The sequence below is a fragment of the Aotus nancymaae genome, unplaced genomic scaffold, assembly GCF_030222135.1.
Source record: "Aotus nancymaae isolate 86718 unplaced genomic scaffold, 86718_ANA_hifiasm-v0.15.2.pri h1tg000048l, whole genome shotgun sequence".
In the NCBI taxonomy this organism is placed as follows: Eukaryota; Metazoa; Chordata; class Mammalia; order Primates; family Aotidae; genus Aotus; species Aotus nancymaae.
The window spans coordinates 19,218,466-19,239,459 of NW_026988462.1; the positions used below are offsets into that span (position 1 = coordinate 19,218,466).

At 34.0% G+C, this 20,994-nt stretch overlaps 1 long non-coding RNA gene across 3 annotated transcripts in view; it reads left to right on the forward strand.

Annotated features, from left to right (window-relative positions):
* LOC105712368 (uncharacterized) overlaps positions 1 to 20,994 on the forward strand; it is a 71,272-nt gene that overhangs the window by 19,059 nt on the left and 31,219 nt on the right. The window contains exons 3-5 of one of the 3 annotated variants that reach the window (XR_010337292.1): positions 120 to 182; positions 994 to 1,173; positions 2,136 to 3,083. The exons of 1 other annotated variant lie outside the window; for it this stretch is intronic. This is a non-coding gene — a long non-coding RNA (uncharacterized LOC105712368). Of the gene's footprint in view, positions 1 to 119; positions 183 to 993; positions 1,174 to 2,135; positions 3,084 to 20,994 lie in introns of those variants that run through there. One more of the 3 variants, XR_001106303.3, reaches the window with a different exon arrangement.

The window sequence follows — 20,994 nt, forward strand, 5'->3', positions numbered from 1 at the left end:
TCCTGTCCTCTCCCCTCCTCTCCTCCTTTCTCTTTCCCCAGCTTCTCCTCTCCTTTATTTCCCTTCATTCTCCTTTATTTCCTCCTTTTTCATTTTTCTTCTCTGGATTTTTTTTTCAGATACATTATCTTCATACTCTACACAATCTTCACCTAACCTTGCCCCTTCAGCTAAAGGAAAAGGTATTTTTCAATTTCCTCCTTACAAAAGTAAGTTTCAGAGATTAAAATTTGTTCCAAACAGGTTCCACATAACACATACTGAATTCATTCCCAGATGTATAAATGGCTGCAGAACTACATCTGAATAAAGACTTACATAAGGGCTAAATCCTTCTCAGATTAAATGTGCACTATATGTACCTTCTTTTGGCAGACAAAGAAAAAGCCATCCTTTATTTGCCCATTCAAATGAGGCTGCAGGATGCTGAAGTAGTAACAAGCTAGAAATTGTCTTTTAGAGTTGTATTAATGATAGCTAGTTAGTACACAGTACAGAAGGCTCCTGAAGTGATAGTAGATGTGAATGCAGAAAAGTTATGACAAGAGAAAGAACAGAGATGGAAAAAAGGCTGGCTTGAGGGGCGAAGGGAGAAAAATGGCATGAGAAAAGTAGAAAAAGAAGTCTGGAATGTAATGAACTCAAGGAAACACAGATCAGAGAGACAGAGCTAAAATTTAATCAGTAAGATTAAAGGAAGAACAGATTGTGTATAGTGATTTAGGTTCGACTGCGGAAACTCTTGTCAGAGACCATGAGTGAGCCAGAGTAATTGGAGCAGCCTTGTTTTCCAAGGCTGGGGGCAATCAAGGGCACAGTTTTAACCTTTATTTTGGAGCTGTGCCTGAAACCCAGACTGAAAATTTTTGCTTACTTACATGATCAGAAGCTGAAAACAATGACATTTAGGCAGCCGGCACGGGAATCTAGTTGAAAACCAACACATTGATTGGTTTTCAACTATATTAATTGGATTAATTATGTGTTTTCCAGGTGTGTATGAAATGCAGTCCATTCAGAAAGCAGAGATAACATCTTCATACAGGATACATCAAGGGAACAAGAAAATCTATTTTGTATCCTGGGCATTTGCTGTTTTGTTGAGAGTTACAGTGTAATAGAAACTTACTTTATCTTTTTCATGGGGCAGCATGGAAGTGAGCAGTGGCCCAGGCAAGAACATTTCCGCTGGATACTAGTTTTCGCTTTTTTTATTAAAAAATGCTGACTTTTATTACTTTCTAAAAATGAGCTATGCCATGTAAAAAGGCAAGTTTAAAGCAAAAATTGGAATTTTAAAAGTTTCTCATTGGAAACATTGGTCAATAGCTGACTAAGAATGGCAATTTATGCCCCGAGGTGTATTTAACAAGACTGTTTTCTATGTGGGTAACTTGATGCATGCATTTGGCTAATAATGGGCACTTGAAGGATCTGTGCTTGAGTCAATAAGATTTCTTAATGTGTTCTCTTAATGGACCATTAACTTTCTATTTTGAAGGTTATCAAGGCTGCATTATTTATTTAGTTATATATTGGATTTAGAAAGTAGGCTCTCAAAGTCTATGCTGTACTTGGCATTTATTGAGTACCTACTCTTCTGAACTCTTAAATATAATGTGCTCACAGCCTGGTCCTTCCCTTCTAATAGCATGATTATATACTGTTTTTAATATACTTATTATTTTTCTATTTGATAATATAATTCTTTAATAGCCATATGGGAATCTCCATGCAGCTAGTTAAACATGGAAAAACTCTTAAAGAGAGCAATGTGGGTGAGCTTTTTTTCCCTTGAGCCACAAGAGGTTGTAAACTTCTTTTCTTTCTGTTAAAACTCATTTCCCTTCCTGGTTCCCACTTTGTCTAACATTTTATTGTAATGTTCCTGGAATCTATTTTGTAGATTTTTTTCTGAGCTATAACTGTGCATTGCAGTTTCCATTAATATTGTTTTCTGGTAATGAACTCTGCTTTCAAAAGAACAATCATACTTAATCTTTTGTATTACAATTACGTATTCTTTTCTATGCAGTAGATAAGCATAAAAATATAAGAAAACAAAAGATCAAAACTTCGGTCTTAGGACTAAATAATGTTTACATTTTTTTGTTTTGTTTTGTTTTGTTTTGCAGAACTGTACTTTGAGCCAGAAACTGTCAGAAGAATAAATTTTTCAGCTTTCTTCTAGGATATTATTTCTGGGAAGCTCCTCCAACAGCTTCCACCTTCCACCCAATTCCTGCCTTTGACCATCTGAATCTCACAGACTTTCTGCCTTTGTTAGAGTTTTTTGGTTCTTTTATTTCCCCTTTCCCCAACTTCTGCCTTCCTGTCGTCAATCAAACTATTAGCAAATACTTTGTCCACTTTGCTAAGCTGCAAACAGAACACAAGACAGTAAAAATTCAATAAGTGCTATAAAGGGTAATAGAGTCTAATTAGGGAGATAAAAACATCACAAATGAATCGATTAAGTAGAACTAATTACCACAATTACCTATAATAACAGCTAATATTCAGAGCCATTCCTTTATATTAAGGACTTCATACACATCATCCCATTTAATGACTATGAGCCTGGGAAAGCTCTTCATACATTCTGAGTTGAGTTCCTCCATTACACAAGTCAGGGATCTTACTGCCGAATAACGTAGCATATATCTTAAGGCCAGGGTAGTGAACGGAGCTATTACTGTTGGATGCAATAACAAAGAAAGGCTACATGGGAGAGACAAAATAAATATTTATTGAAAGAATTCATAAACATTGCCTATTAAGTATATGTGAAAGTAATACAAAATGGATAAAAATTCATTTGAGTGTATCTATGCGTATTTTTTAAGGACGAAGCAATGAGAAGACGTATCTATGGAAGAGCTGTTTCTGAGACAACCTAAATCATCAAGCCCTTTAGATTTTGGGACTACATTTTATAAAAGGGGCAGAAGCCTCAGGAAAATTATGGGACCACACAAATCTAACAAAAAAATCCTTCCTTCCTGCCTTCCCCACTCCCTCTCTCCCTCCATTTCTCCCTCCCTCCCTCTTGCTCTCTGTCCTTCCCTCCCTCCCTCCCTCTCTCTCTCTCTCTCTCTTTCTCTCTTTCTTTCTTTCTTGGTCTTGCTCTCTTGCCCAGACTGGAGTGCAGTGGCACAATCATGGATCACTGCAGCCTCGAACTCTTGAGCTGTCCTCCTGCCTCTGTCTCCCAATGTGCTGGAATTACAAGCATGAGCCACTGCACCCAGTGCCATATTTCTTTAAGGAAAATTGCCTCATAAAACCATTTGATCCAATGACAAATTGAAATTCAACAAAAGAGATAAAACAAGCCTCAAAACACACATGAAAATATGAGAGACAGGAATTTGTTAGAAATATAATCAGAACCAGAAGCAGCAGCTGGACAGAGGTACATAAAATAAATGCTGGGATTGACAGAAGGAGTGTGATCTTGGAAAGCATTAGGAAGATGATGCTTTTGAGCAGCATTTCAGGAAGAGATAAAAAAAAAGAATCTCAGTGGCAAGGGTATTGTGGGCAGAGGCAGAGATTTTGCTTAATGTAGATAGTCCAAGGCACTACTGTTGGAAATAAGAAATTGATAAATTCAATTCATTTTGCTGCCTGGCAGTGTGCATAAAAATGTTACCTAAAGGAAATGCTAGTGTCAAGTGACTTTTTAACAATTATTGAATTTTTTTAAAACTTGTGTTTGGTTAGGAATACTCAAGTTAAAGAATAGTCTGAATTTCAGTTGCATTTCCTTTGGACATTTCTGTGTTTGGTTTACCTTTGGTATGCTTTCTCATTTATATTGTCACGCCATTTTATTTACCAGCTTCAGAAGTTCATAGTCATCTTGCCTTTCGCCCTCCAGACACACATGCTTTCATGTTACAGCCCTCTATTTGGGGTTCCTCTTGTCCTTCCTGGAGCACTCTTTCCTGCTGTTTCATAAGACAGCTGTTCTTCACTGGTGGTCTCAGCAGCCACTTCTGATCCTTCTGCTCAGCACCAGAGGAGAAGGGAAGCAAGGCAAGGGCTTTGATTTTATTTTGAATTATTTGATAGACTTTGAGTATTTTAAAATTAGAATTCAAAAAAAATATGTGGTAGAAAAATCTTCAAAAAAGACACCAAAAACTTCTGTCTAAAAGGCACATTTGAGGAAACACACAATTGATCTGTATTAAATGCCCTATTCAACTATGTTGTTATTCTGAAGTATTTACAACTAATAACCAGATAATGGTCTAATAGTATAAAATTATTCTTTGAACCATACATGAATTTTAATTAAACTCAGATTTTTTTGTATAATACCACAATATATTATGATGATGCTACTATTTTCATTAGTGTTGTGATGATCATTCTTCTTCTTACTGATTCTTCTGAAAAGGCCAGAATGCTTTTTATGCACTAGCTTATATTACTGTATTTACAAAATTAAAAGCAGCTCTATTTTTACCCAATTATGGATGGATATAGTTCAACAGGAAGAGTTCAAACAAGTCTCTGTACTCTTTATTAAAGCAAAGATCAGAATACAGGTGTTCCAAAGCAGGATAAGAACTACAGCTGCCATTCACATGTTTCAAGTGTTTTTCACTTTCCCTTTTGGAAATCAGACATTTCTACCTAATCCTTTCTTGTAACCTTTAAATAGTAAATATAATGTAACCACATATATAAATAAAACTATCAGAAGAGAAAAATATGACTTTATGACAGTAGATAAACATGAATAATAAAATATTATTCATGAATAGAAACCAAAAAGGAAAACAAATAACAAAAATATCCAAACAAAGTAACTTAGTCAAAATTTTATACACACTAAAGATTAGGTAACATATTATATAGTTCCAACTTTTGATATAATAGTATTTTTAAATAAAGTAATAGTGATAATAAATGGTAGATAAAAATAATTCCTGTTTGAAAAAAATTAAAGTGTGATAACATGTATTAAAAATCAAACAACAATTACCAACTGAATATAGCTTTTAGTTCAATGGTGGCAAAACAAAAACCATTTCAACTGAGTGCAGTAAATCCTCCAGTAGGAGTATATGACACTGTCTTGTGACAGAGGAAGAAAAAATCATTTATTCCAGGGTGTCAAAGGAGAAGTCTTTTCAAAGGGCATGACGTTTATCTGGCTTATGAAGAATGAGAAGAATTCATCGTTTAAAGAAAGAAGAACATGAGCTGGGCACAGTGGCTGATGCTTTTAATCCCAGCACTTTGGGAGGGTAAGGGAAAAGAATCACTTGAGCCCAGGAGTTTGAGACCAGTCTGGGCAACAAAGAAACATGCAAAAATAAAAATTAGCCAGCTTTGGTAATTCACGCTTGTAGTCTCAGCTACCAGGTGTGAGGGAAGGTGGGAGGATTGCTTGAGCCTAGGGGTTCGAGGCTGTAGTGAGCCATGATAGTGTCACTGCACTCCAGCTTGGAAGAACCCTGTCTTTAAAAATAAATAACTAAGTATATGCCAGGCAGAGAAAACAATCCAAAAGCATAAAGTCATAGAAGCTACTGGCACTTCCCAAGAAGAGCAAGCAGTTTCTTACTATAGAAGTGTGGGAAGGTGAGGGAAGAAAAGGAAGGAAAAGGAAGGGAGGGGAACAGACAAAGTAGAAAGCAGATTTAAAAGGCCAAGAACAACGATTGAGAGAACAAGTAGAAAACTATGATTATTGTAATAGTTCAGTGCAAAAGATGATGAGGATTCATGCCTGAACCAAAGCATGAAGAAGAAAATAACAGATAATTTTCAAGAGCTATTTAGGAGGTAGAATTCATAGGAACATATAACTGAGTAGTTGTGAAAAACTGAATAATGAAATCTCTCTGGCATACACAAGCTAATCAATAATAATTGTTGAACAATATCAATTTTTAGAACTAGGTAAATCTAGTATAAACAATGCCTGGGTAGATATACTTGAAAGGAGAAAGTTTAAGGCCTGCAAGTTACTGTGGCTCACACCTGTAATCCCAGCTCTTTGGGAGGAGGAGGTGAGAAGATGTCTAAAGTCCAGGAATTCAATGTTACAGTTAGCTATGATCATACCACTGCCCTCCAGCGTGAACAACAGAGCAAGACTCTGCCTCTTTAAAAAAAGAAAGAAAGAAAGAAAATTTATGAGGGCAATTTTGGGCATACTGAATTTAAACTTTGTGGAACAGCTATACTATGTTACTATGCCAATACATGTCTTATACACATAAAGTAGAGGAAAATAACAGAAAGACCCTAGTAGCCAAAAAAGGCTCCATAATAGAGATAGAATTATTAAGCATTTATTCTGTTGCATTTATTTGCATGTCTGTGATATAATGAATCACAAACATTTGTTTATAGTCTTTGCTTTCTTTTGTAGTAAATTCATTAGTTGGTATAATTTATTAAGCCTTATGTTTATAACTATATTTTGCCTTTGAAAAATCAGTTCACATTCAAAATCATAAAAACACATTTTTAATCTTTAATTATGAATTATATAAGGAACATCTTTTAAATGAACAGAGATTTTACACATTTTATCTCCTGAAATCATCAGAAACATGCAAAATATGAAACAATAGCAACATTATTGATAATAAACAAATTGTATTTGGTGCATGTCAGCATTTGACTTACATTATGAGACTGACATGCTGCCTACTGCTCTAAGAAGGCAACTAGACTTACATTAAATAATATAATTTCACAAGTCTATCAGGCAGTTGCTAATATAAGCCCATTTACAGATAAACAAAATGTGACACAGTTTAAGAAATTGGCCTTCAGTTGCACAGTTCAAGTGGCAGACAGGTTTTGATCCTGACTGTTCTCAGTCACTTTGAATACCATATAGACTCTAAACAAAAGAATATTTATCCCTATTTTACAGATACAGAAACTCAGGTCCAAATATTTTTTTAGTTGCGTTTCTGTAAATTTCAGGCAAAACATTCAAATCTGGCATAATATTTGTTCAAATAAAAGTGCTTAAAAATAGGTACCAATGAGACTATTGGGATAGAGGCAATTACGATTTACCATTTTCATCATACAGTTTTACTCCTACAACTTTTAATTATGAAAAATTTACTCTTCTTTTAATAACAAATGTACCTTCTGTTTTTTATTGTGAATTAAATGTGTGATTATTTTCTTCCCAAAACATTTAACACAAATAATACTTTCTAGTGTGAATTTAGCATATTTAGTCCTTCTTGTAGAATCATATAATGGATGCTTTCCTCCATTAATTTTAGAAATTTAAATTTTATTAACAGAAATTTAAAATAAGATGCAATAATTTTATTTTTTCTAACATGTGTTTAAAATGTATATGTTGTAAATCTAAAGGACCACTTTAAATCTATCTTAAAGAAAGAAATAAGCAATTAGAAGATTTGGAAATTACATACAGGTATCTCCATGATTGTTTATTTTTAAGTAAATAATACATCTTTCGAATTTTAGCATAATTTACTCACAAATCTGAATGAATACAATGGGTTATCTAATTAGCAATCAGGTATTTTTACTCATTAATCTCATTAATTATTGGATTTGTATAAAATATAATTTACTTTTTATTATTAAAGAAAAAATAGATCCATAGTATTATAAAGAACAAACTTAAGTAAATTTTTGTTACATCAGGAACATTTATTCTGAGTGTTCAAACATATCAAGTAAATATATTTTCATCACAATCACTCATTCACAAACATGCACCTGTATTGTAAATACTAGACTTGTAGAAAAACTTCTGTTTAATCTTGGGTGGTCTTTTTGCCTAGGTTTGATTAAATATGTCTTTTCACAACAGGTGACATTTTAATTGTTTTCTTATGGCAACCCATTTATTCCTCAGGCTTTGTTTGGCTTGCATTAGTTTGCAGAGTTAATGGCCATGTGTGAGAACATGCTGAGTACAGGTGGCCAATGGTTATGCTGAGAATGTGGGTGTTACAGCAAAGGCAGTGGGCAAGTGATTTAACTTGACCAATTAATACAGTGTTTGAACCCTCAAGGTCTTTCAAACAGAAAGCTAACTCAGAATAGGCACTTGGCAATACAAGTATGAAATGAAAAATAAATCAGCTTGTTCTTTGTATTTATTGGGCTTTCTTTCTGTAGTGGGCTGAGTCTTTTTCCTTGCACAGCTTAAGGGCTCAATTCAACTTTTTCAGAGTGGCTTCTTTTCTGTGTAGGTAGTTCTATTAGTAAACTTGGTATTTTCCTCACTCTGACTTCTGCCTTCTTATTTTGGTCCTTCTAGAAACCTATCAGGCTGCAATTTGAGCTCTGGGGCTGCCTTGTTTATTTGTTCCTGGCCAACAGATAAGAGAAATTCTATAATAAGGAGCATTATGATCCCTAACACCCCAAAATAAATGCTAATTTTATATATGTTTAAGATGAAGTAAACAATAGAAGCTGGATTAGAAGTAAAATAATTATCCCCATGTACTTCTGACTGAGGATAACCAAAAAGAAAAATGAGATCTTTGGATGACCTAGGCTGCCAAAAACTAGCACCAAACATAGAGCTTTCCCACTGGGCTAAATTTTTTTTCTTTTTCTTTTTCTTTTTTTTTTTCTGACAAAAGGAACAGTTGTTTGGAATTAGCTTAGGTAAAGGAAATAGCATCTGAACTCTTATTTTCCAATTGGAATGACCCCATGACCTGCTATGAAGACACTTGGAATATTTATTCAGTCTTGGTTAGGGAGGTATGGGGTTGGGGTCAATTTTAACAAATGTGAATGCATCTGTCAAGTGTTTTTAAGTTTCAAAATTATCCAAGCACCAAATTATGAAATAGTCCTTAAATGTATTTAAAAGTATTTATAATAATATATACTAAATTCAATTACAGTACTATTGTGTGATGATAAAAGCCCTTGATGTGTGCTAAATTGATAAATATCAATGAAGAAAGCAAGTTTCCACAAATGTCAATATGGTAATCTGCCAAAAATTAGGAGGAGGAGAGTTGAAAACTATGTCTACAAATAGGTGAAGTTCATTTTAAACCAACGAGGAAATAATAATTAAGAATTATGTAAAATACAGAGAAATCCATGCAAGTTGTACTACATCTAGTTTCTTTCAGCACATCAAATAATTCCTGTAATTACTGCATGACACTAAAAAAGGAAGAGTTGGAGTTTTACTTTCTTTCTTTTACAAATACCCAAATACCCTTTGAAATGATTTCTAAATGTTGGATTTTTCATGTGTGGCCATTCAGATTCTCTACATTGTTGTGGACAAACTTTACAATTTTGAACACAAATAGTATATACATTTTTCTTCTAGTATATTATTTAATTCTGACAACATATCAATCTTTAGTAGTTCATTTCTATAAAATTGAACTAATACAATTTAATGGGAAAAAGAAAGCCTTGATACTAAAATAATTTAGGAAAGAACCAACTTGCTTCCTACCTTCCATTATTTCAACTTGTCTTAATTCGGTGTTATTTGCAGTATATACTGTGTTCCTCATTTTGGAAACAAGGGAATAAATAATAAATTGAGAAGGGGGAAGGGTGGTTCTTCTCTCTCAGTTTCCTACATGAAGATTTCTATAAATATATTAAGACATTGTGGCATTGGGACAAGAGTTAAGATCTCTGCTTCAAGCTTGGAAGTGATATTAACGTGACCTCATTAGATCAAACTTTTTTAAAAAATGATTTTCTCCTTTCTCGTCCATAAAAGCTATGTTTACCTCTTAGTGACGTTGAGTGTTCACTGCAGTAAGTTGATAGTCAAAAAATGCTTGTATATGAGACGTTTTGAAAAACAAATGGTAGAAATTCAGGTTTCTCCTGGCAATTAAGATGGGATGATGTTCATCCACTCACGTGGGTGGCAGGGAAAATTTACTGGCTGAATTGAACATGCAAGGCCAACATTTTTTAAGGATACTCTGCCAACTCCTTCCTAGATCTCCCTTCTTCAATCCTATCAATTACTTGATATATATATATATATATATATATATATATATATATATATATATCAAGAAACAACAACTGATATATATATATCAGTATTTATATATATACTGATACAAAGTCATCACCTCTGTCAAGTCAAGTAAGAAAAGCCCCAAAACATGATTCTTCTTTTGTAGGTATGAGCCTTATTTTTCTTCTATAAACATTACAGAATTGACAATGTAATTTACACCAAAAACTGAAGGTATTTTAATGGAGGTTTTTTTTAATTATTTTTTGAGATGGAGTCTTGCTCTGTTGCCCAGACTGGAGTATAGTGGCACGATCTCAGCTCACTGCAACCTCTGCCTCCCAGGTTCAAGTGATTCTCCTGCCTCAGTCTCCAGAGTGGCTGGGATTACAGGTGCCCGCCACCATACCCAGCTAATTTTTGTATTTTTAGTAGAGATGGGGTTTTACCATTTTGGCCAGGCTGGTCTCGAACTCTTGACCTCAGGTGATCTGCCCACTTTGGCCTCCCAAAGTGCTTGGATTACAGGTGTGAGCCACTGCACCGGCCAATCGGATTAATTTTATAGGTCAATTTGAGGAGGTTAATATTAGAACATTGCATTTTCATAGATAATAATATGATGTATTTCTCCATCAGTTAGGTCTTTTTCATCAATCTTAAGTAAAATTTTAACTCAATTGACTTTCCATATTGATTTGTGTCCAGTAATTTTGCCAGACTTTCTATAAACTGTAACTTAACTTAATGTAGTTAATATGTTGGTTTTCATTCCTTCTCTTTCTTTCTTTGTTTCCTTCCTTCCTTCCTTCTTCCTTCCTTTCCTTATTTCCTTCTTTCTTTTATGGAGTTTTGCCTTTGTCACCCAGGCTAGAGTGCAATAACGCAATCTTGGCTCACTGCAACCTCGGCCCCCGGGTTGAATTGATTCTCCTGGCTCAGCCTCCCAAGTAGCTGGGACTACAGGTGTGTGCCACCAAACTCGGCCAACTTTTGAATTTTTAGTAGAGACAGGCTTTCACCATGTTGGCCAGGCTGGTCTGAAACTCCTGACCTCAAGTGATCCACCTGTATCGGCCTCCCAAAGTGCTGGGATTACAGGCGTGAGCCACCACTCCTGACAATATTTTGGTTGTTTCTTGCTAGATAACAAGCTATCCTAAAACCTCATGGCTTAAAACAATAATCATTTTGTTATATCTCACAATTTGTAGGTCAGATGGGCTTATAAATTTCCTTCCTTTATTATGCTAGACTGTTTTGGTATCAAAGTTATGCTGACCTAAAATATGTTCATTGGGGAGGCTTATAGTTTCAGCTCTGCATTCAATCAGCTTGAATTCATAACTTCTATCCTCACAATAAACACAAATAGGAACAAACTCAAAATCAATGACTTTTTATAGGCCTATCAGGAAATTTACTGACTCCAGGTTTAGGGAAAGGTGAATACACAAACTCAGAGCTGAGATTACCTTATCAGAATTAGAAGACATTAGAAACAATAATTGAGCACCAGTGTAATGACAGTGGATAACAATTGAGAGAACTTGAAGATGCAGACTCTGTTTAAGAGAGAATTCTTAAAGAAATTCAAAGGCAACAGGGAAGAAAAAGCAATAATAACAATGAAGCTAAAGTCTCTAGTACCTACTGCCACACTACACGTGAAACACAGGTTAGCTCTTAGCCAGGTTAACATGAAACTTTACAAAATGCCTAATTTTCTCAGCTCTTATGCCTGACTTTCAACAAAAGTTTACAAGTCATACTAAAATGCCAATAATAATACAGTCTATAGAAACAAAGTAAACATCAAAACCGGAATCAGAAGAGATACCATTTGTGAACTATCAGATAACAAATTTAAAACAACTATAATTAATACATTAAGATCTCTCATAAAATATTAGACAGTATGCAAAAATAGACCACATAAGTAGAATGATAGAAACAATGAGAGAGAAAAGGAGATGGTAGAAATAAAAATTATGTGAGAAATATAAAGAATATTTTTGATGGGCTCATAATTGGGCTGGACACAGATGAATAAAGAATCCATTTGCTGAAAGACATATCGATAGAAACCTCCCAAACTGAAATGCAAAGGGAAAAATACAATGAAATACAAATAAAATATTGTATGACAATTATAAATGTTGTAATACATGCTATGGGAGCATAAGAGGAAAAGAAAGAGGGAAATAAGAACAAGAAATATTTGAGGTCATAATGGCTGAGAATTTTCTAAATTTAATTACTGACACCAAACAATAGATCCAGGGCTCTGTGAACACCAAGAAGAATAAATGCCCAAATGATCTACACTTGAGTATATTATATTCAAAATGAAGAAAATCCTAAAAGGAGCCAGAGGTATGAGGGGCTCTCTACTTAGAAGAACATGGATAAGAAATGTACATCAGTTTCTCATAAAAACTATGCAAGCAAAAAGAAAGTGAAGTGATATAAGGTATTGAAAGAAAAAGAAAATGAACCTAACAGTTTTGCATCTCAGAAAACTATTCTTCAAAAGTTACAGAGAAATAAAGACTTTTCAAAAGAATAACTAAGGTAATTTTCTACTAGCAGATCTCTCATGCAAGAAATATCAAACAAAGGTTATTCAAGAGAAGAAAAAACATATAGGTCAGAAATATGTACCCACATATAGAAAGAAGGAACATCAGAGATGTAATAAATAAATTTAAAATATTTCATTTTTCTTTTTCTTAATTAATTGAATAGATAATCCCTTGTTCAAAGACAAATAGTAACTGTATTAAGTGATTGTAACACATGAAATAAATGATAAAAATGTTTTCAGTGAGAGGAGGGAGAAATTGGAAAGACTATTATAAAGTACCCACACTACACTGTGTGGACAGTACACCTTTATACCATAATAAGTACCTTAATGCAATGATACGTTCTGAGAAATGCATTATCAGGTGATTTTGTCATGTGAAAACATCGTAGACTTTTCCCAAATAAATCTAGATGGTATAGCTTACTACACACCCAGAATATATGGTATTGCTTATTGCTCCAAGTCTACAAAATGGTTTAACATGTGACTGTACTAAATAGTGTGGGCATTAAAAACACAATGGTAAGTATTTTTGTATCTAAGCATAACTAAACAAAGTACAGTAAAATTATAATAGAAAAGATAAAAACTAAAACACCTATATAAAGCACTTACAATAAATGGAGCTTATGGGATTGGAAATTACTCTGAGTTTGAAATTACTCTGAATGAGTGACAACTGGATGTGAAGACCTAGGACATTACTGAACAGTACTGTAGACTTCCTAAACACCATACACTTAGGCTACACTAAATGTATTTCTTAAATGTCTTTCTTAAATAATACATTAGCCTTAGATTACTATAATGTTTTTACTTTAACTTCTGATTTTTTTTACTCTTATAATTACACATTGTTTGAAATACAAACACATTAGACAGGTTTAATAAAAATTGTGTATTTTCTTATATTCTCATTCTATAAGCTTTTTCTGTTTTAAAAGTTTTGTTTTTGTTTTTACTTTTTAAACCTTTTTAAACCTTTCTTACTTTTTAAAGGCTTAAAAAGTAACAAAAACAAAATACTTTTAAAAGTCTTAAAAACTAAGACAAACACACACATTAGACCAGACCTTGCAAAGTCAGGATCAATATCACTGTCTTCCACCTCAACATGTAGTAGAAGGTCTTCAGGGGCAATAACACGGAGCTTCCAGCAGGAGATGACAGCTCATATGATAACAATGCCTTCTGTAATACCTCCTGTAGTACTAGCCTGAGGCTGTATTACAGTTAACTTTTAAAAAAATTGGTAGAAGCAGCACACACTAAAATAACAATGAAAGTATGGTATAGTAAATAAACCAGAAACATTCATTTATTAGAATTATCAAATGTTCTGTACTATACATAATTATTATAAGTTTCTACAAGTGGTAGTGCAGTAGGTTTGTTTACACCAGCGTCATCATAAACATGTGAGTAATGCATTGGGCTATAATGTTACAAACACTACCACTTTACCAGGCAATGGGAATTTTTCAGCTCCAATTTATGGGACCATCATCATATACACAGTCCATTGTTGACAGAAATGTTGCTACGTGGATACAGCTACAGTCTCATGTTCATTGCAGCACTATGCATAGTTATTATATAAAGGTCAATTGATTGTCTATATACCAGCAAAGAACAATTAGAATTTAAATTAAAAACACAACACCATTTTCATTAGCACACACACACACACATCCACAAAAGATATATTTGGAAATAAATCTTACAAATATGTACAGGATCTTTATAAAGAAACTACAGAATTGATCAAAGAAATGAACAATCTAAATAACAGAGAGATAGTATATGCTTGTGAATAGCAAGACCTGATACTTTTAAGATGGCAGTTTTTCACAAAATGACCTGTAGAGTCAATGCCATCCCATTCAAATTTCTAGCAAATTACTTTGTGGATATTGACAATCACAAAGGTTTATATAGAAAGGCAGAAGAAGTAGAATAGCTAACATAATACTGTTAACAGTTTCAGAGGACTGAACTAACCATCTTCAACACTTAGTATAAAGCTATAGTAGTCAAAACATCATGATACTGGCTAACAAATATATAAGTGGATGAGTGGAACAGAATATAGAACCAGAAATAGACCCATAAAAATATAGTCAACTGATTGTTGACTAAGATACAAGGGCAATTCAGTGAAGAAAGAATTGTCTGTTCAACACGTGATGTTGGAAGAACTGGACATCTACTGACAAAAAACGAAAAAGAAAGAAATTTGATGTAGACTTTATACTTTCCACCAAGAAAGATTCAAAATGGACCATAGACAAATGTAAATTGACAAGCTGAACTTTACTAATGCTTTTTTCTCTGCAAAAACACTGTTAAGGAATTAAAAAGCAAGCTACAGAATGGGAAATATTATTTGCAAAACTAATAAAGGGCTTGCATCCAAGTATACAAATAACTCTTGCAACTTAATGGTAATAAAACAAAAAAGTCCATCTAAATATAGGCAAAAGAGCTGAACAAACACCTCACAAAGGAAGATACATATGTAGCAAAGATGAAAAAATGCTCAACATCATGTCATTGGGAAACTGTACATTAAAACAATGAAATATCACTACACATATATTAAATGACAAAAAATTTAATTAACAATATCAAATTTTAGTGAAGATGCAGAGCAACCAGAACAATTTGTCATTGTTGGTGAGAATTCAAAATTGTTAAGTTCCTTTGCAAGACACTTTGGCAGTTTCTTCCATAGCTAAGCATAGTTACAGTATAGTATTAAATAATTATGCCCTAGGTATTTACCTAATTGAGTTGAAAACTTAGGTTCTCACAAAAAACTTAACACAAGTTCATAGCAGCTTTATTCATAAGCACCATAATCTGGAAACAAACAAGATGTCCTTCAATAGGTGAATGGCTGAACTGTGATACATTCATAAAATGGAATATTATTCAGTGATTAAAAAATATGAGTATATTAATCCATTTTCACACTGATGATAAAGGCACACCCAAGAGTGGGGAAAAAAAGGGGTTTAATTGGACTTACGTTCTTCATGGCTGGGGAGGCCTCAGAATAATGGTGGGAGGCAAAAAGCACTTCTTACATGGCAGCGGCAAAAAAAATTGAGGAAGAAACAAAAACTGAAACCCCTGATAAACCCATTAGATCTCGTGAGACTTATTAACTGTCACGAGATTAGCATAGGAAAGACCAGCCCCCATGATTCAATTACCTTCCCCTGGGTCCCTCTCACAACATGTGGGAATTCTGGGAGATACAATTCAAGTTGAAATTTGTGTGAAGACACAGCCAAACTATATCAATGAGCTTTCAAATCATGAAAACATATGGAGAAAACTTAAATGCATGATTCTTAGTAAAAGAAGCCAATCTGAAAATGACATACATTGTATTTCTCCAATGATATGACACTCTGGAAAAGGCAAAAACTATAGAGGTAGTAAAAAGATTAGTGGTTGCTAAGGGTTGTGGGGAGGGGAGTGAAAATTGTTGGAATGTTTAGGACAGTAAAACTATTCTATATGATACTTTCATTGTGAATACATGGCATTATGCAGTTGTCAAAATCCATTTAACTGTACAACACAAAGAACTTCAGTTAACAATGGATTCATTAATTACAAAAATGTGCCACACTAATCAAACAGAAAAGGAAGTATATGGGAACTCTTCATACTAACTGCTCCATTTTCCCATGAATCTAAAACCGTGATAACTAATAAAATCTGTGAATTTTTTAAAAAGAATTATTTGGCAAGTAAAGGCACTTTTTTTCTATTCTTAAGAGTATACTGAGGACTTGACTATGTGATTCTTGGCTCTATGTATTTTCATTTGTGGCCACTCATTAATATTCAGCTAATAGATGGGCTAGTCTGGAATGTCCATAATGGCTTCCTTCACATGCCTGGCATTTTGCCAGCAATGAATGAACAGCTGGGCTTATCTGAGACTCAATGTGAGTTCTCACACATGGTTTTCCCAGTAAGCTATCTTCAGTGTACTTCAACTTTTTATCTGATGACCAGGGCTCCCAGAGGGAGCACTGCAAGAAATAGGAAGTGGAAGCTGTTAATTTCTTAAGGCCTAGGCTCAGAAACTGGTGCAGCATCACTTCTGACATATTCTTCACAGAGCCTAATAGGATTCAAGGCAAGAAGAAAGAAGCAGCTCTTGATAGGAAGTGTGTCTAACAATTTATGATGATCTTTAATCGACCAAATTCTTAATGAGGATGAATGTTACAGATGCTTTTATGTCTTTTACTGGGATATAAAATTTTCTTCCATTCCCAATTTCATAAAGTTTTGTGAAACATTCCAAATACTTTTTCTTTATCTACTGAAATTATTATATGGATTTTCCTTTTTATTATATCAATGTGGCATATTGGGATATAGATTCAGCAACTATAAAAGAATCTCAAGTAAGAATGGGTTCAAGATCAAAGTTTGCTTTGATTTAATAGACCAGGTATGAAGAGTGCAAGTCTTGTACAGAATGTACTCCAGACTCCTGCGTTGTTGTGGCTTCATCTTTATATTGTTTCTAAGGGTATTATACATAATTTCAACATTTCTGTAAGCATAAATTGAAAACAGAATGAAATCAGGTAAGCTTCTTATCATTTAAGAGAACTGACAGCTACATACATCATTCTATTTCACAGCCTTTTGGCCAGAATTTAGTCCCACAGCAGCATGTATTTGCAAAGAAGTCTGGGGAATGTAGTGTGCTATTCTTGGAAAGCACATGCCCACATTTTAAAAACATGTATTTCTTGGAATGCCTATGTTCAGATGAAAATTGCATATATATATGGAATAAGGAGAAATTAAGTACCAGGAAACAATTACACATAACATGTATGGTGAGTTATACTAATCATTTATTTTTTTTCCTGCTGCTAGATTAAATAACACCTTTTAGTATAGAGTTCAATATATTGAAAATGAATATTTTCATATATGATATTTCATAGTGTATCTTAAAGATAATAGGTACTCAATGTCTGTATAATATCTGTATGTATGTAGACAATGATATGAAGGAATGCATGCATACATAAATCAGTGAATACTCAACCTTTATAATAACAAGGTATCTCCTGCATTAACTCATGCTTTCATTTCTGTGTAAATGCAATTGGCTCATTCTGAATCATTATTTTTTTAGACAGTGCTAATTTTCTTTGATATTATTTGGCTTAAGACTTTCGTAAGAGATATTTTTTTTCTTATACTGTCCTAGTCATTGTTATCAAAGTTATGCTTAATTTGGGAGTAAAATTATTTAAGTTTTTTAATATATGTTAGAATTATTTTCTTAAAGTTGGGACCACTTGTTTCAAGAAGAAACCACCAACCTAAAATATCTTGATTTTTTCTTCCTGTATCAACACAACATGAAGTGAGGGTTGACTGTTTTTCTTTCCTCCAAATGCCAAGTTTAACAGAGGTTTTAGCTGTTTTATTGTTTGTTTGGTTTTTCTGTAACTTTCTGCTTGGTTTTATTCCCTTTTATCTTCATAATGCCACTAAAATCATTTTTCCAGCTTTATATAAGGAGCCTCTTATTTGGGCTCCTCAACCTTCATAGACTTTATCTCCTTACTCTCATTCCCAAGCAACTGTCAGAGCAGAAATTCAAGTTATTTAGGCTCTTTTTTTTTCAATAACTATGAAGGCAAGAGCAAACATGGATGGTTTTATAGCTTCTAGATATTCTTCATTACATTTTTATTCTCTATGGGATTAGTTCTGTCTTATCCCATCAGTGATGAAGGTATAAACAGATTTAGTATCTCTGAACACAGCAACACACACACACACACACACACACACACACACACACACACCCCAGCTTTTGAGTTGCTGCTAGAGGAAAGTCAGTCAGGTACCAGATCTGCTTTATTGCCAGAAAGAGAAGTGACAAGAAGACAACTAGATCATTTCTCTTCTTTTTCCTTCATTCAGAATCTCTTTCATTAAAAAGGATCAATTATTTAACAGAGATGGACTTAGTGGACATTATACCAGGAGCAGAAAGACAAACACTGCATTATCTCATTCGTATGTGGAATTTTAAAATAGTCAAATTCATAGAAGCAGAGAGTAGAATGGTGATTGTCAGGCACTGAGGTAGGTGGAAATGAGAAGGTGTTGATCAAATGTTACAACATTTCAGATAGGCAAGATAAGTAAGTTCAGAAGATCTACGGTACAATGTAGGGCCTGTGATTAACCTCTGGCTTAAATATTGTATACTTAACATTTGCTAAGAGGATAAATCTCATCTTAACTGCTCTTACCATGAAAGAAAAAAACCTCAACTAAAAGTGAGGGACAGAACAAAGGAAACTTTTGGAGGTAATGGGTACCTTTATTACATTGATTGTGGCAATGTTTCACAGGCGCACACTTATTTCCAAACACATCAAGTTGTATTACTAAATATCGACAGGATTTTATATATCAATCATGCATCAATAAAGAGGCTTAAAAATAAAGAAATATATCTTGTTACCTGACTCAGTTGCTCATAAATCTTTCACTGTCCATCACTGACTGTAAAATGCTGCTCCTGCTTCCTAACTATGTATTACAGAAATGTCTAACATGGCCTCAATTGACCATTCTTTGGTTTCCTGCAACTTTTTTTCCCCTCAGTTCATGTTTCTCTTAATGTAGCTTGGGCTATTACTCAGAGCAATCTCAATTACTTCATGAAAATTCTCTTCACTTTCTTGCTTGCTGCCAGTGATACTGAGATGCTGTCTACCTGGACTGCTTTTTCTTCTTATACCTACCTATCAAAATCTATGTTATGTATCCTTAATAGTAATGACACTCAATGACAAGCCATCTCTCTTTCCTTTATATTACCAAAACATTTCTCAAGTGCTTTTCACAAAAACAGCCTCATGATTCACATTACAATCATTGCTCTAAATGCCTATCTGTATCCCTAAACCACAGCATTTCTAAGAACAGAGACTATGCTTCAATCACTTTGGAATCTTCCTACAAACCTAGTACTTTACTTATTAATGTATTTGTCAATAGACACTTATTAAATTCAATTGTATTTTCCCATTTCTGTTTCTTTTAAATCACAACAAAATAAATGTAGATTCCTAAAGTTGTCCATGTTAGGCATTGGAGATATTCTATACGACACTTAACTTTTATAAAATAAATAAAACAACAAGCATAGAGGACACTTTAACAAAACAACACGGGTACTTTTATGAGTGGAAGGATTTAGCCTGAAAGGCAGGAGTCCCCATGAGCCTCTCATAACTATGCAGCTGTACTGCTGGCTGCAGTCTGCAATTCAAGAGATATTTTCTAAGTCTGTTGTTGTTATTAATTTGAGGAGAAGAGGTCTCTGTAGAGGAAAAAATTCCAAGATTTTTTGTTTCCTTTTCCATCACTCACAGTCACTGTAATGTCAACACTATTTAGGTCAAATTTCAGGCATTCAAAATGTGCGGCTTCATCCAGCTGCAAGAACTAAAAATCAACAGCACTATAGCCTAACCAATAAAATATGTCTGAGGGTGTTAGTAACAATTAACAGGTGTGTACCTTCCCCCAGAAACCTTGCATGACCTGAAATGTGTGAAGTAGTACACTTGGATTTCATAAGAATTACATATAAGAAAATATGTATCTTTTTTTTACTAATGGATCTTAAATAATTAAAGCAATTTAACCATATAAACCACAAAAACACATGTTACAAAAGGGTTCCACAGTCCTCATCAAAGTCAGTAGGCTCACTGGATATGAGTATAGTCCCTGCTACCCAACTGTCTGTCCCTGAATCTTTTCTTTTTCACAACCAGGATTAAAATTCTCTGCTAGGTATTTAATTTACCTAACTTTTAGTTTCCTCGTATATAAAATGGAACTAAAAATACCAAACTCATGATATCTTATGAGAATTCAAGATAACATCCCAACCTAAGTTTACACAATTGTCCTCATCTCTTGACTCAAAAGAAAAAAAAAATCGGCATTTCTCCTTCTTTGCTTTTGCATTGCCCTAAAGAATTTTTTGGGTTTTTTTTGTTTGTTTCTTTTTTTTTTTTTTTTTTTTTTTTAGGGAAACAACATCTTGCTCTGGTTGAGGTTTAGCTACCTCTTCTATGTCTTCCTTTCTTTGTGGTCTATCCATTCTATCATGATCTCAAGTAGTTTACTAATGTGCTCTTCTTGACTCTGAATCACACCCTTCCTGTTCCCTCTGCCAAAATTCACAAAATTAATTAGGTTATTAATGCACTTACAACCCATGAAGTCTCCCTCCTCTCTGTTTCTCTGTGATTTCCACCTTACCAAACCTCACATTTCAGTAACTCCTGTTGCCCAATTCCTCTCCCCATATTCATAAACT